This window comes from Crinia signifera, chromosome 5, assembly GCF_055691185.1.
Source record: "Crinia signifera chromosome 5, ASM5569118v1, whole genome shotgun sequence".
Classification (NCBI taxonomy): Eukaryota; Metazoa; Chordata; class Amphibia; order Anura; family Myobatrachidae; genus Crinia; species Crinia signifera.
The window spans coordinates 306,077,805-306,094,614 of NC_139221.1; positions in this window are offsets into that span (position 1 = coordinate 306,077,805).

Below are 16,810 nucleotides of genomic sequence, written 5' to 3' on the forward strand. Positions count from 1 at the left end.
GCATGGGGGTGATCTGTTGGCATGTGACCTGCACTATCCTGGCCTCTATTTTCTCCCCTCATATTATGTGTTGGATTTGTTGACTTGGTGATATATTTTATTATAATACACAAGGTGTAACAACTTTGTCACATAAATTACTTTTAAGCGCAATCCTTTTACTGTTCACTATATTTGTTCTTCTGGCTTTGATTTGGAGTATTTTGTGGTGTTATGTACTGTGTGATTATCAGCATAAAGCTTTATTTGTGCACTAGGCCTCACTCTCTTACTGGCAACTAGTTGGAGAGGTGGGACGGCAACATAGTTCAAAATTCAAGTAGCGGAACACACCAACTGCCAGTGATTCACGGCCAGTGATGTTTGGCAGTGCTTTTGGGGGAGGGCAGTTGGTGAGGCTCCTCTATTTGAATTTTGGATTGTGCTGCAGCCCTACCCCTGAGTACTGACAACCCCCTTTTCTCTCTCTACCCCATCCCATCACTTATTCCGTAACATTTTTTTTTTTTTTGCTTTTATCATTATTGTATCCCTGTAAATGAAACCAAAAATGAATTCTCCTAGCAAGAAAGCATGTATATTGTATGTTATTTCATTTACATACATTCTGTATCCAGATCCTGGTATGTGAATCGTCTGTCTCACGTCACCTCCTTAGGCCGACACCCCTCCCCTCATCCCTAAAATAGTGCAGCACCTATAAAACAGGTTACACACAAATCAAATACACTCTGTACGATTTACTGTCTATATAACCTGGGAAATGCTACTCATAAATTGGGTACATTTTACATTTCATTTTGTTATTTCTTCTTAACGCTTTGGCTGCCCTCAGACGTGTGTGTGCGCACAGGTGGGATTATAACTATTACCTCAGTCACTGCTCTCCCGCTAGGAGTTTTCTATGTTTTACGGCACTCGGTGTAAACTTGCAACCAGGGGCGCCACAACCTTTTTGGTTCGGTGTGGTGTGGGAGACAAGATATTATAGCATTTTGGCATTCCTAAATTACCAAATGGTGCCCCTGGAATAATCTGCTACACCACCTACTTAATGACAGAAATATCTATGTACTGTATCTATCTATCTACAGATCCAGCGGCCGCCAGCTTCCCAGTAAAAGGGGCGCGCTTGTGGCTGCATCACTATTCCGACTAGCTGCAACCACGTGCAGCCTGTTCACAGGATCATACCCAATCATGTAATCCTATGGATTATGGTGCAGACATTACTGGGGACATTTTCAGCTGGAAATAGGGATGGCCATTGACCATAAATGATTTGAAATCATTGATGGTTTATGGCCGATGTTGAATACTTTTGCCATCGATGTGGCAAAACCAGATGGTTTCCCTACATCTATGGCAAAGAAGAACCAATGTTTCTTTTTTTTTTCAAGGTGCCCCCAACACCCGGAAGCCCCGTCCCCAAGTTCTGATAGGCCCATGGGCCATTCAGTCAAAAATAAAGGATGACCGTCGATAGCTAAAACTATCAATAGTTATCCATTAAATATTTTAATACTATCTGTTAGACGCCGTCCCAGGCGCCGCCGCCGTCCTAATCCGTCAGCAGCGTCTGCGCTGCTAGGACGGCGGCCATCTTCCTGGGACGCATCACTGGAAGGCTTCGGGGACGTTGCTAGGCAACGCCCCAAACTTCCGCCGCGGCCGTCTCTGCAGGGGGAAGACTCTGCAGGACGGACCGGATGTGACGTCAAGCAGGGGGCGGCAAATTCAAAATATAAGCCGGCGTCTCTCTCAGACAGACGCCGGTTATAGCGTTCTGTCAGCCTATGTCAGATCGTGTTCCTGGTCCTGGTTCCTGTCGGAAGCCCTCCTGTTGTTCCACGCCTGTCCTGCCCTGCCTGGTTTGGTCCTGCTGTGCCTGGGATTCAGCTTGTCTGCCCCGCTGTACACTCATCAGCCCAAGAGATCTGCAAGTGCTTGTCTGGGACTCCGTCATCTTCTCAGATAAGTCAGGGGTTACCCTGTCTTTCTCCTTACGCAGTTTTGACACACGGTGTCACTGGGCATTATTGCTATTTCATTATATTACATCTCATTAGCATTGTTGCCATTTTACGTTATCTTCTTCTGGGCATTGTTGCCATTTCTTTATATAACATCTCATTAGCATTGTTGTCATTTCATTATATAACATCTCATTAGCATTGTTGCCATTTCATTATATAACATCTCATTAGCATTGTTGCCATTTCATTGTATTATATCTCACTTGCATTGTGGCCAGTCAGTGTCACCTGCTCAGCCTTATTACTTCTTTGGGCTTCTGGGAGTTCCCCGGTATAGGGATTTAGCTAGCTTGTTCCCCTTGCTCTCTCCTGGCCTCGGCGGACGTGTTGTCATTTCCTAAGACCTGCCTGTAGCGGAGTGGGGCGGACCTAATTCGCCCTTCAGCCGAGACGGGCCCAGGTGAAGCCTAGCACCGCACGCGTCCGTCGATTCCAGTCAGAGGCAACGGAGTTAGGGTACCGGGGATACTCCCAGAATCCTTACACTATCGATGGCTGATTGCAGAATTGCCATCGATGGATATCAATCGATGGCAACTGTAATGATGGCCATCCCTAGCCGGAAACGGTTCAGGAGGTGGCATGAGGAAAGGAGGTGGGAGGACAAAGGGGAGGTGACAAAGAGGAGGACAAACTTTAGAGAGGGAAGAGGTGAGGAACATACAAAGTTGGAGAGAATGGGGGAGGGGGGTGTCACCACACTGGAATTTTGTGAGGGAGCAATGTTGCAGTAATGGGTATGGCAGTCTTTTTGTATAATGTTCAAGGTCTCTGTCAAGTTTAGTTAAGTTTAGTACAGTATATAACATATCTTTAATGGAAAATGTGGCAATGATGTAATATTTTGCCTATTACACATTTTGTGCCACAAAAGCATGCCCCTTACCCTCTGTAGAAGTTGCAGGCTATGTGTATGCCCGCGGCACCATATATAATGTTGTCAGGCTCCAGGCACATTAACGTGGGCCAGGCCTAGGCATGATAAGGATTCACACATGCCACTTGTTTTTCGTATACTATGAGAGGATTCCCAGGCTGAATGTACACAGCAGTTATGTACAGAAGACATAGCTGGGATTCCGGAGCTTCCGAGAAATAGCAGAGATTCCAGCGCAAGCAGAAATGTCCATATAGTGCAAGTCTTTTGTTGGGAACAGATAACAAGATCTTCACCTGGATTAGCATTTGTCACTCAGCAGCTACCGTGGTTTCAGCCTGGACACGCACTCCCAGGGACAAACTATTCTGAGATCTCACCGCAGATTTTGATCAAACTTATTGTGTACCGACAATGGGGGCCATGACACTGGCATAGTCGCCAGAGGTGGGAAAGCAGGTCTCATGGGAGTAGGATCCGTTAAGAAAGGAGCACCTACCCCTGTGAGGGTTGCTTGAAAATTATCCTGAGAAGTAGACATTTCTTGTAGGAATTTAGCCAGCTGCTATTGTGAGGCCTTCGAAAGTGGTAAATCGGTCAATGGGCAATATATAAAAAATGTTGCTGCAGTCTAGGATGCTGTTGACAAAATGTCGACAAAAGCAAAGGGTCAAAAAGTCAACACAGGAAAAGGCTGACACAAGGCTGATTTATTTTTAAACCGACTTCTTACTTCACGATCCAAGTGGGTAAAGAGGGAGAATATATGGCGAGGGCAACAACACAGCACAACACTTTTCCTGTGTTGACCATTTGCATGTCGACCTTTGTGTCAACTTTTTGTCAATGTCGACCTAGACCATGTCAACCTTTTTCACGTGTCGACCTATTATAAACGTTCCTATGCATAGACTGGAATCTGTGAGGACCGGGTAAGTCTGGAAGCTCTAGGGCTGCTGAGCAGCTTGGGACTGGGAGAATGCACGACCGGTAAAGACTTGTGAACTGGAGTGTGACTGATCTGCAGAGGAGTAGTACAGTCACAAAGACTGGAACCAGGTTTGCCGGCCCTGAAGTGGCGCTAGACTGGCTGGGATCTGGAATATCTGAAAAAAATAAAAATAAATTGTCAGGGATTGGGAGCTGTGCTGGAACCTGTACTACTGGAATCTGGGCTGGATCCGAATTGTTGCTGGAATCCGGTCTGGAACCAGAATTGCACATGCAATGATGCAACTGTGTGCTGGGCAGCGGTGTGACCAGGGAGACGCTTAAAGTACTATCTTTTCTGTATTTTATTTCAAAAGGGTGCGGCTACACCTCTCTGGTTAGGCCACTCCCCCAGAGAAATACCTGGGCCCGACCAGGCTCTCTACTGCCCACTAAATCGCTTAGAAAATGCTGGATAAATCTACTTAATCGCAGGTATGGGCCACTGTTCTCACCGCAGTGTTCTTACCCTGGCTGTGCGCGGCGCGATCTGCACGACCTAGCAAATCTCCACATGTGTAGGCCCCTTAAGGCAATGGCATGCAATGATCCTCCAGATCCCTCTTCATCAGTCCTACTGATGCATGCGCGCCAATTCCAATCCCAGAAGCAAACTGATAGTCCTGTACGTAGGTGTTGCCTTCACAATCTCCCTAAAATATTTTTTTTCAAAAGTAGGCAAATATGAGGTACAGTCCCCAGAAGTGCAGCGTCCCTCTCAGCATCGTAAATGTATGGAATCCGTGGTGATAGTATCTGCCATAGAGTTACGTAGTACAGAACTTTCAGAGCGTGTGAAACTTCATCAAAATCTCATCAGGAAATTGGACACTTTACAGTATTCCTTAATTGGCTTCCTGTCTGGGAGTGTTGAAAGATTAACTGTGGAATTAAAATGTTAATACCAGTCAGAAGAGAGCTCAACACTAATTTCATCAGCTTTTCCAGGAGGAACGGAGCGGGTCTGCATGCCAGCCGGCTGGGAGTTTAGCTGTAAAATAAATGGCAGGTTGTAGCCTTTAATAAAGGGAAAATGAGTGAGTATGGAATCCATTCGGTTTCTGTAATCGCTGGTACTTCCGCAGCCTACAGTGGAAAAGTCACTTGCACAACAAAGGGGAGCAATGAATTTAGTAGAAGTGTATGCTACCAGAAGTCAAGACTGAAATGTGGATCCTGTATATCAGCTGCACATTTCACAACGGATTTTCGGCATGAAATGCCGGCGGTAAGGATCCCGGCGTTCAAAATCCTGACGCCGGAATCCCGAACGCCGAAATCCCGACAAGGGGGGGACGTGGATCGCCCCCACTTGCGGGCTCGCTGCGCTCGCCACGCAGCGGGCCCGGTGCCTCGCTACGCTCGGCACACTAATTTATTCTCCCTCCGAGGGTGTCATGGACACCCACGGGGGGAGAAAGTGTCGGGATTTCAGCGTTCGGGATTCCGGCATCGGGATTTTGAACGCCGGGATCCCGACCGCCGGGATCTAAACTGCATCCCTTCACAACCAATACGAGTAAAACACTGATGGTATTAACCAGGGACCCTCTAGGGCAGGGGTGTCCAAACTTTTTGCAACGAGGGCCAGATTTGGTGAAGTGTAAATGTGTGGGGGCTGACCATTCAGCCTGACATTCTTTGAATCATTAATGGTCCCCCACTCTGCCCCCATTCACTCTGTCCCCCAGCCTGCCCCTTCACTGTATTTCCCCCCAGCCTGCCCCCATTCATTGTATGTCCCCCAGCCTGCCCCTCCTTCACTGTAAGTCCCCCATTCACTGTATGTTCCCCACTCTGCACCCATTCACTCTGTCCCCCCCTTCTCTTAATGTCCATCAGTGCCTCCATTCATTGTATGTCCCCAAGCCTGACCCTCCTTCACTGTATGACTCCCATTCACTGTATGCCCTCCACTCTGCCCCCATACACTGTATGTCCCCCAGCCTGCCCCTGCTCCCCCTTCTCTGAATGTCCATCACTGCCTCCATTCACTGTATGTCACCCAGCCTGACCCTCCTTCACTGTATGTCCCCCACGCTGCCCCCTCCCTTCTCTGTATGTTTCCCAGCCCCTAGTGTGAGCCAGAGGAAGGAGAGGCAAAGCAGGCACTGCAAGGACGGGAGATGCTTAGGCTGCTGCTCTCCTCCGCTCTACATGTTAGGGGAGCAAGCTTACCCCTTGCTGCCCCCCTCCCCAAACACTGCTGTCACTGTGATTGTGGAGTAGGGTGATATACGATAGCAGGGGTAGGACGCCAAACACATCTGACTGTGGTGGCCGGCACCTCCTCACTGCAGCACACAGCAAGGTAAAGGCGCGCTCGCCGGGGCCCCACCTTTAGTGTCCTGTGCTGTGCTTCCCACATCTGATGCTCTGCCTGCTTACAGCTGGAGGCTGCGGGCCGCTTGAAATGACAACATGGGCCGCAATTGGCCCCCGGGCCTGACTTTGGACATGCCTGCTCTAGGGCTAAGCCCGGTGTGTACCCATAACCCTCCTCATTGCCTCTAGAACATACTAAGTTATTACTTGCCGGATGCTCCCCCGTCCACATCTTTCCTCATCCCCCGCATCCTCCAGCCAGTGGCGTAACTTTTAAATTTGCGCCCCCCTGCCGAAAATATTGGCAGTGCCCCCCCCCCCAAGTAGAGTTAACACACACACACACCCCCAACCCTGCCTTACCCCTCTGCATCTTGTCTGCGGTCCCGGCGCTCCTCAAACTCGGCTTCTGCTGCTACTGAAAACGAACACTTTTTTTGTGTCATCGAACGTATGGACTGCGCACTTTGGACAACAATGTGGGGAGGTTGCTGGAGGAATTGGCGTAACAATAGCCCCGCAGACCCCGTGGTGGCGGGGAGGCGCTGAGAAAGTGTGGGCACCGGGGCGGTCTGCGGGGCTATTGTTACCCACTGCCGCCTGCCGGGACCTGGCACTGCCGCATCTGTCTGCGGTCCTGGCTCTCCTGGCTGCTGCTGCTAATGAAAAGTGACACTCACAAAATGGTTTCCCCCATACAGCAGATCGTTTTTAAGGATGCTAGAGGAGGCTGCCACCTCCTCTAGCATCCTCAAAAACTGTCTGCTGTATGCCTGGTTCTAGAAATGCCTGGTTCTAGAAATAGGGGGCAGCTGCCGAGTGAGCAGCCTTTTTAATAGCAGAAACGGGGATCCCTATGATGTCACAAGCAGCCCGTCTGCGCTATTAAACAGGCTGCTCGCTCGGCAACTGTCAGTGCTGAGTGAGCCGCGGCACACACAGATGGACACAGCGCTGGAGCAGTTAGGGATGTGTGATTTAATGGTGTAAAATGTGTGCTAATAAGACGATACTGTTCTGGGTGTCTGTGTTGTTATTTCCACATTCTTTATACAGGTGAACTATGAGACCCAACGGGCATATTATTTCTCCGCATGCTGGGTCTTGTAGTTCACCTGTATTAAGCAATGTGTTTAATTATATTTTTGCACACATCAGCCCATAGTCCACCACCCTGAGGGCAGCTCCAGGCTTCAGCCTTGGATGGAAGAAGCCTGGGGCGGGGGGGGGGGTGAACCCCTTATTATGGAGGTTCCCCACTCCCCCAGGTACCCCATCCAGGTCTGTCCAGCCACGGTGCGCGTGATACAGCCAGGGAACCTCACGTAAAAAGGTGTCCCCCGGCTATGGCATGACACTGGTTCCAAAATACGGAGGGACCCCAATTTTTTCTGTCCCCTGTATTTTTGAAACCAGGGCTAGTTCAATGAGCCTGGGTCTGGTTATGCTCAGGAGGACTCCTCTCCAGTGTGTTTTCCCAGCGTGTGACGTGATGATGTCACACGCATAACGGAGAAGCTGAAGCAGGAGAGAGGAAGAGAGACCAGCAGACACTGCTGCTTCCCTTGGCTCTGATGCATCCCAGGCCGCCCTAGCATGTCCATCTGCCCTCCTATCCTGTATAGCTGGCTCTGTGTACAGTCAATTGAATCAGTGGGGGATTTGTCATCTCTGTTATGGCCGCACCTGCGCTGCGGCTGACTCACCTCCGGTGCTCAGCCAGTGGGCAGTGGCAGGCAGCAGCATGTCAGTGCGTCCAGCAGGTGCTGGCACCCACATAGACCCCGCTGTGGCTTGCTCCCCCAAGCGGCAGCTGGGGCTGACTTACAGTAGTTACGCCACTGCATTAACCACTTCAGTGGTATGGCTGGAAATTTTCCGGGCTCAGCTGCATTGCCCTCCCGTTCACACACACCCCGCCCCCTCCACCATCACCCGGAACTCCCCGCCGCCGCAGGGCACACCGCGCCGCCGTCATCGCCGATCGTTCCTATGCTCCTCTGACCACTCCTGTTCAGGCGCCGCTAGGGAGCACTCAGGCATTCGGTGCTGAGCTCCTGAACTTCAGCCGAGCGTGTCCGACATCCCCCCCTACCCCCCGAACGACCCGAACTTTCCCAAATGTCTGCAGCTTCAGTGGTTGGTTTTCCTGGGGCAGGACAAACCTGCCTTGGTAGGTTTGTCCTGCCCCAGGAAAACCCACCACTCAAGGGGTTAATTCGCACTTTATCATGACTAAATCGCATGACATCGCATTTTTCCCACCTCAATTCGCATTCCATTCCATTTGCGATTTTTTTTTTAATTCTTGATTTTAAAAAATGCGATTTTGTGCAATTTGAGAACTTTACTAAACATCGTCCTATTACATGTCACCCCATATTTTACTATTAATGTAATAACTTACCGTCCCAGATACCACAGGTCACTATATACCTCTATTCAACGTTCTTACTATATATATGGCTAACTACTCCTCACCTCTGTGAGGTGATGTGCCGCCAGTGACCACAAGAGGCCACTCGTCAGACCGAATGACTCCTTTGTGTGCTAAAAGATGTCCTAACAGAAAGTGAAAGCAATTTTTCTAGGGACACTGATCTGTTAGTTTTAAGGTTGCTGGATATGGAGAGAGGGAGCTGCGAAGACAGCGATTGAAGGTAGGAGCAGATAGGGACAGGAGGTGGGGTGGAGAGTTTGTGGGCTAAAAACTGTCACAGCTCTAAGAGAACGTAAAAACTGTCACAGCTCAAAGTGAAAGTACATTGCAGAAGCCGTCATTTTGTTGGGCTTTTAAATAGTGTATAGATATTATTACTAAGTGCTGTAGGACAGTTACCAGCAGCAGTGTGTGTATGTCCTACTTCACACAGACAGTGTTGTATGATACAGGACAGTGACTGACAATACAGAAACAAGCATCCAGGTTCCACCCCCAACAAGTGTCGCCCCCTAAGTAACTGCCTTATGCGCCTAATGGAGAATTCACCTCTGCTAGCACATGAGGTATTTGCTTATTTAGGAACATACGTCATAGAAGTTCAGAGAACCTGCCACCAATGGAGCAGAGGAAATAAGACCAACTGTTGTTTTTTCTATCACTGATCGCACTCGCCGCTTCCACACAGCCCCAACCGATTCATTCACTTTTATATTAACTTATCTTATGTGATATTAAGTTATTTATTAATTGCTGATACTGAGGTTGATATTAGATAAGGGTACGTTTGGCACTCTGTGAATGTAAATGTGGAACGCGGTCTATTACAATGAAGACATTCATAAGAAAAATACGTCAATCATTTCCCACCAGATGTATGGCACACTGTAACACAGCTTGGGTTTGTACCGGTGCATGTCGATGGGCTGAGTAAGTTGCCTTAGGGTGTCCACCTCCTTTCCGCATTTCAGCGCAGCCTTTGCAAACCTCTTGCACCTCAGTTGTCGCTTTGTTCAACTAAATAAAGTTTTCTGTTTTCTTCTGAAAATGCTGCAAAGGTTTGCATCATGAGAGGGAGAGGTTGACTGAGATTGTCTGGTTTAACTTGTATGCATATTCAGCTTTATATTACAATATTCAAAGTGCATCTCTCAGTTTGAGGCCTTTTAAGGAATACATTCATCCAAGCAGAACATTTTAAGGTGCACTTCCCACATTTAATTAGATAGTACCCACACACTTAATAAAGATTTATATATACAGATGAAACGCCTCGTTAGTGCGGGTCCCGGCGATTCTGTTGCCAATCGCTAGGACCCGCCATCAGATGGAAAGGGGCGCACAAGACAATTGCGCGCCCCCTTCTGTCTGAGCCCACCGCCGCCTCCCGTTGCTTCCCCGCCACTCCCTGCCGCTCCCCCGTGCCTCCCTGCCCCCCCCCCCCCCCCCAGCCCTGCCTGTCTCCCTGAAGCGGAGATGGGCAGGGATTTCACTCCCCGCCGCTGAGTGACTGGGACAATGTTGTTTTTTTCTTATCTGTTGTCATATGTTTTGCAGTATTTTATATGTGACCTAGCTGCTGTCATTTTTTGTTTTGTGCATCATGTTCTTTTATTGTGTAATAATCAATAAAAATACTTAAATATTTATTTTAATAAATAGAAATAAATGGAGAAACACATTTCCTAAAAACTTTCTTTATTTTTTTATAACACCCCCCCAAATTCCTCATTTACTATGTTATCAATTGAGAAACATAAGTGTGTATGGTGCGTTGTAGGTCAAATAAGAACCCAGCCCATCCACTCTATTACCTTCTTCGCTAGGAAACCACAAGCAATTATCCACATGGACAGAGGAAAACAGAACCCAGGTGTTATCTTTTTGTATCAGGCATTCGTCGTCAACAGATCAAAATATAAGATTTGTTGTTCATAAAGATTTTGATGGGTTAAGAAAGAACCCAGAGAGATAACAAAATCTTATCAGAGCCGTTTTCCAGCAAGAGTTCATTGCTGAATTTAAATTTTACTGATTTGGACAATATTATCCTTTCCACGCTACAAATACAGGGCATAATAAATAAATCAGCCCCTCTATGCCAATTTTTATTTTATATAACATTTCTTCTTATTTTGAACTAATATATAATACTTGACAAAGGTGGTAGGTGTAAAATCTCAGTCGTCCTAACGTATAAGTTTTGAATGAAAAAATTTTATTGAACAAGTCTGATGATCAACCCACTGAGGGAACCAGGATCCTCTCTGGGAATTGTATAGAGTTAGCAGATGTCAGTAGGAACTGTCCAGGGTGCTGAACTGCCAACTGCCCTGATACCACATACCTCATTTAAGTCCTCTATGGTGCAAATCACTCAGAGTCTTACAACTATCCCATTCTCGGTATTGGTATTATTTTGCCGCAACATCAAATAAAAATCAACTGAGCAGCAAACTTTGGTGTTAGCAAAGAGAAATAAAAATTTTAAATAAAAAAAAATATGTCTGATGTTAATATTATATAAACTAGTACAGTGATGGCTAACCTTGACACTCCAGCTGTTGAGGTACACATCCCAGCATGCCCTGCTACAGTTTTCCTATTTGGCCATGCTAAAACTGACGCAGGGCATGCTGGGATGTGTAGTTCAACAACAGCTGGAGTGTCAAGGTTAGCCACCACTGAACTAGTACAATTCAATGTACAGTAATCAGTAAGTAATGTGCATCAGTCAATCTGTTTAAACCAAATTCTACATTAAATTACCAACCATTGAATTTGATCTTTGACATTCTAATGAGAAACTCAGTTATGTGTCAACTCATTTATAACCAATATAAAAAAAAATACTTCCCTGGTCCCCCCGATGGTCCCATGGTGTCCCCCGGCGTCCATGGCAGCCTTCAGGATCTTCTTCAGCGGTCCCAGGGGTGCATTGCGTGAGTCTGCAGGCGCCCCGGTAAATATTTCGGATAAGAGATCTCCCGATACGGGAGACTCTACCTGTAATAGTAAGTGCTAGTGTTACGGGACACAGTTTGTACACAATTTGGTACAATAATGTTGTAAACGAATTCACAGAAGCGATAGTATTAATAGTAAAAGATTTGGTGGGAAGGACCCGAAAAATCAATCGCTGTCATGATCATTACTACCACCAAATCTTTTACCATCGCTGATACAGAATATGCAGTGGGACAAATATGTTTATTTATTTATTTATGTCATTGTATTTCCTTGCATTTGTTCTTCGTGAATTCCATTACAGGGTAGACAATGCTGTTGACAATTCCGAACGTCTCCCCTGTCTGCTACATTTAGGGGTCAATTCAATCATGTAGCTCGAGTTGCCAGTGTAATGGTTTGGGAGCACTACAAATGGCCCCACAACTTGCCCCCATCGCAGCCCAATCTCACCCAATACTCGTGGATTTTTATATACAGCACATGGGACCGGCAGTACTATAATTTTTGCTTATAGCCTCAGCTTGGACGCAACTAAGGGGTCTACCATATGTACTAAAGTTAAAAGAGATAAAGTACCAACCATTCAGCTCCTAACTGTCATTTTTCAATCAGCCTATAATGTTACAGTTAGGAGCCGATTGGCTGGTACAGTACCTTGGGATCTATTTATGAAGCAATGAAAAGAGTGGATAAGTGAGCCAATACAGAAGTTGCCTATGGGAACCAATCAGTATTAAGGTAATATTTATCAATGCCTTCTATAACATTATCCAGAGCAGCTGATTGGTTACCATGGGCAATTTCTCCACTGGCACACGCCTCCACTCTTTTTCACTGATTCATGTCCTGTTTATCTTAGTCTACGTTTTCTCTCTCTCCAAGGCTTGGTACCGTATATAGATCCCCTTAGAACTGATTTTCCAGGGTGAGTACCAAAATGCAGGCTGTGGGCATTTAGCCACGGATGTGCTCAGAAGTCACTTACTAATTTAGCACAAACGGTTTGGCTCTGCACTTTTGTAAATACCCGAAAAATGTCAGGACCTCTTGACCAACTCACCCGTTTGAATGAGGGTTGGAGAATACCCATCCTTGAAAACAGGGGCTGGCTGGCAACTTTTAGCCTGGGGGGCAAATTTAAGCAAGTATCCCTGTCTTTCCACAAACACGCAACAATGTAAAACTGAGCCCACCGTCCCCCCCCCCCATTCGCATAGCGTCACACGTTCGCATGACCTGCAAATGGATGTTTTGACCATCGAAAGATGTGATGCGTGCGCGCATATATATAGTGACATTCAGGTCACTTATAAATGCGTGCACATTCGGGAGGAACTGGGTGGGCAGCTGACATCCAGTGATATCAGCTGCCTGCCCACGGCGTCCACGTCACCCAGCGATTTCCATGGGAACGCCCAGCGTATTCATGGGAAAACAGACCTGAATAAGATCCTAAAAACAGGGACAGGGCGCACCGTAGGTGCACATCAAAACTTACAATGTCATGCCCTTTACACATTATGCCACACACCATAATGCCATTTACACATTAGGCCACACACCATGATGCCCAGTACACATTATACCACATACTATAATGCCCATTACACATTATTCATCACATGAAGCGCCTATTACATATTATACCAAATGTCGTTATGCCTATTACACATTATACCACGCACCGTAATGTCTATTACATATTATTATGGGTTACATGCTCAATGCCAGGGTTTTCTTGCTCAATGCCAGGGGCTACATGCTCCTTGCCAGGGGTTTACATGCTCATTGCCATGGGGGGTTTACATGTTTATTACCCAGGGGGATTACATGTTGTTTGCATGGGGATTACATGCTCTTTGCCATGTGGAGTTTCACGCTTGCTGCCATGGGGGATTACATGCCCGTTGCCATGGGGGGGGGCAACATGCTCATTTCCACAGTGGATTACATGCTCTTTGCCATAATGGGGTTACATGGTCATTGCACCCTGTGCAGCCTGACAGGAAGAGTGGTACGGCCAGTGCGATGACAGCGGCAAAATAATACAACCGCTGATACAGCCTAGTAAAGCAAGCAGAGCTCCGCTCTCACTGATGACATGAGCGGTACACCCGGCCACACTGTCTCTGGCTCTTCTATTGGTGAGCTAGTATGACAGTAGCATGACCACATTGTCAGGTGGCGCAGGGTGTGAAGCTGGGCAGGGAAAGACGTCCTTTTCGCTGACCGACCAGCTCCAAATGTTTAAAAGTGAACCAGCCCAGGGGGCACATGTCACCCTGCCCCCGGCCCAGCCCGCCACAGATGCTGGGAGCCGTAGAAGTATCCAAGTGGCAGATGGGCGGGAGGATGAAGAGAGCGGTGGACGTCCTTTTGCACACTTCTGTCACTACTCTGTAAACAGTTTCAGAGGATTTCTGCATTTGGGCTATTTAATAATGGCATAACACAGCAGATGTGAGCAGATAGGTAGTTGCTGGCAACCTGTAAATAAAAAAAAAATGGATTTTTGGTACTCCTATCCTTTTAATCCTAGTAGACAAACCCCCTATTTAAATGAAGCTTCAATCACACAATCATGTAGCAGATGGATTGTAGGATGGATTGTATGACAGATTGTGAGTACATTGTGTGTCCAAAAATCACCAAGGACTGCCAGGGAGTTGAAGGGAAATTGGACACAATCATGATTGTAAGACCGGTCTTTCTGATGTATGGCCACCTTTACACTGGTTGAAGAGCATGAATCAGCAGCCGGTTATTGTCTCTTGGATGTGGCAGCGGTGAAGCGGCGCAGGTGCTAGAACAGCTGTATCACGTGGTAAGTCTCAGGAACTAAGGTGGAGATGTCAGGCTCTCACTGTGTCACTCCTACACAGTAACAAGCTGGCACTGTACATGCTTAGTAACAGTGCTGGCGGCCATCTTGGTAAGGAAATAAATCATCATCCCTGGAGGAGCCATAGTGGAGACTGCAGAGTAACATTGTTCAGCATGACTGCAGCTAATTAAGTCACACTTCTGCAGCTCTCCAGACTCCTATAGCTAGTTGAACACAGACACCTTTACAATTATGTTTAAAGATTTTTTGGGGGGTTTGTTTGAGAGATAGGGAGTAATAACTGCCCTTTGTTGCAGAAAAACTGGGAATGCTAGTTAAATGTTTCTTGCAAATACTTTTTAAATAATAATTGAATTAATCATTTCTGTTTTATTTATTTATGACTTATATTAGTACATTGTACACAGAAGACAAGTTTTCATGATCCGTTTACACCATCAACTATTGATACCAAAGGGCACAAGCTGGCACTGTGGTGATATCAGCAGAGGCAAAATATAAAATATATCAGGAATCTGTACGTATGTTTGACATGTGTTAAGAATTTTAAGAACCTTAGCTATTAAAGCTGTTTCTGAAAATGCTCCATGGTATAACGTCAGGGTCTACACTGACATCTGGAAATAATTAATTTAGCTGGAATGGATTCGGTAGTAGTGACAATCAGTTTCAGAATCAGCATCTGACATCGATTAATAATGTCTGTCTGCTCGGTTATCATGGCAATCTTAAATAGGTGAATAACTAAAACAACTGAAAAATATGTGTACATCTTCTACAGTCTTATCCTTGTGATACTGATCTACTTTGACCCATGCTTGCCTACCTTCTCAGAATGGCCGGAAGGCTCCCAAAAATTGTGTGGCCCTTCTGGTTCACTGGAAAGAAGGGCTAATACAGATGGTGCGCCTTTGGTCCTTGCCCGGGGATCACCAGCATGCCTGCGCAGGCATTCTGTCTCTTAGAAGCCCCCCGTTCCTGCAAACAGAGACATGCAGATGTCTCCATCTCTGCAGGGTCCACCCAGGGCCTCCTGTGCAGCACAACGGGAGCATGGCAGCTGTTGCTCATACAGTAGAGATGGGTCGTTCGCGAACGAAGCAGATCTTTTGGACTGATCCCATAAAAGACTGAGGGAGTCGCCGATCCCAAAAAGGTGACCCGTCATTCTTTTACTTTCAGTTTCATTTTTCATTACAATGCATTTGCCTGATCTCAGCACTGCCACCTGTGGCAGCTGAGATGTACTAACTCTGGACACTGAGTACAGTGCTGAGACTGCAAGTGAAAGAAAGAATAGCAAGGCTGCTGCTGCTAGGGATGGCCATCGGTGCAGACGCTATCGATGGTTGCCATTGATGGTGATTCTGGACCCAGCCATCGATCAGTTTTAAACTGTCATGTATGTTCTTATTTGTTCAGCTCACTGTTTTAAAAAAAAAAAGGCAAAAAATTATTGTAAAAAAAATTATGCTTCGTTAATATCAAATTACCCCTTCTTTCAAAGTGACCGATGATCCACGTAAAAGATCTGGATCTTTTCACGGACTGATCTGCTTGATCCCAGGTCTCGTTAGTGACCCGTTTTGCCCATCTCTATCATACAGAGCTCCAGGACCAGCAGAGCTCTCTGGCAACAACAGAGGGAGCTAAAGAGCATGTAGAGCCCAGCAGAAGCAGACTCTGGATTAGGGATGCCATCTTTGCCATCGACAGTTGTCCTGTGGTTGAATTAAAACATGGGGGCGGGGCTTCACAGGTGTCAGGCGGGGCTATGCTCCATGTCCCCACACTGAAAAATAAACAAAAAGCAAAACATCGATTTTGCTGTGCCATTGATGGAGGGACACCATCTCGTTCTTCGCCAGCAATGGCAACAGTAATGGACATCGGCCATAAACCATTGTTGATTTTGAATCATCGATCAATGGCCATCCCTACTCTGGATTTTCTCCGGTCCACCTTTCTCGTGTTTAGTGCTGTATTGCGTGTGTGTGTGTGTATGCTCTCTGTGTGTTTTTGTATGTATGCTGTTTGTGTAGTATGCTCTTGGTGTGTGGGTGTGCTTGTTTGTATGTGTGTATAAATTGTTGTGTATGCTATTACCTGCCCCCCACCCCCAGTGTATGCTATTATCCGTCTTCCCCTGTGTATGATATTACCTGCCCCCCCCCAAGGATTCATTATGAACACATCCTCCCATATCTAATCTCTCTGCACATGTTACATCTGCCCCATCTGCAGTGCACATGGGGCCTAATTCATGTTGGCTCGATGATCGCTGCTTAACGAATGCTGAAACACCCCCACACTCTGCTGGACGCCCG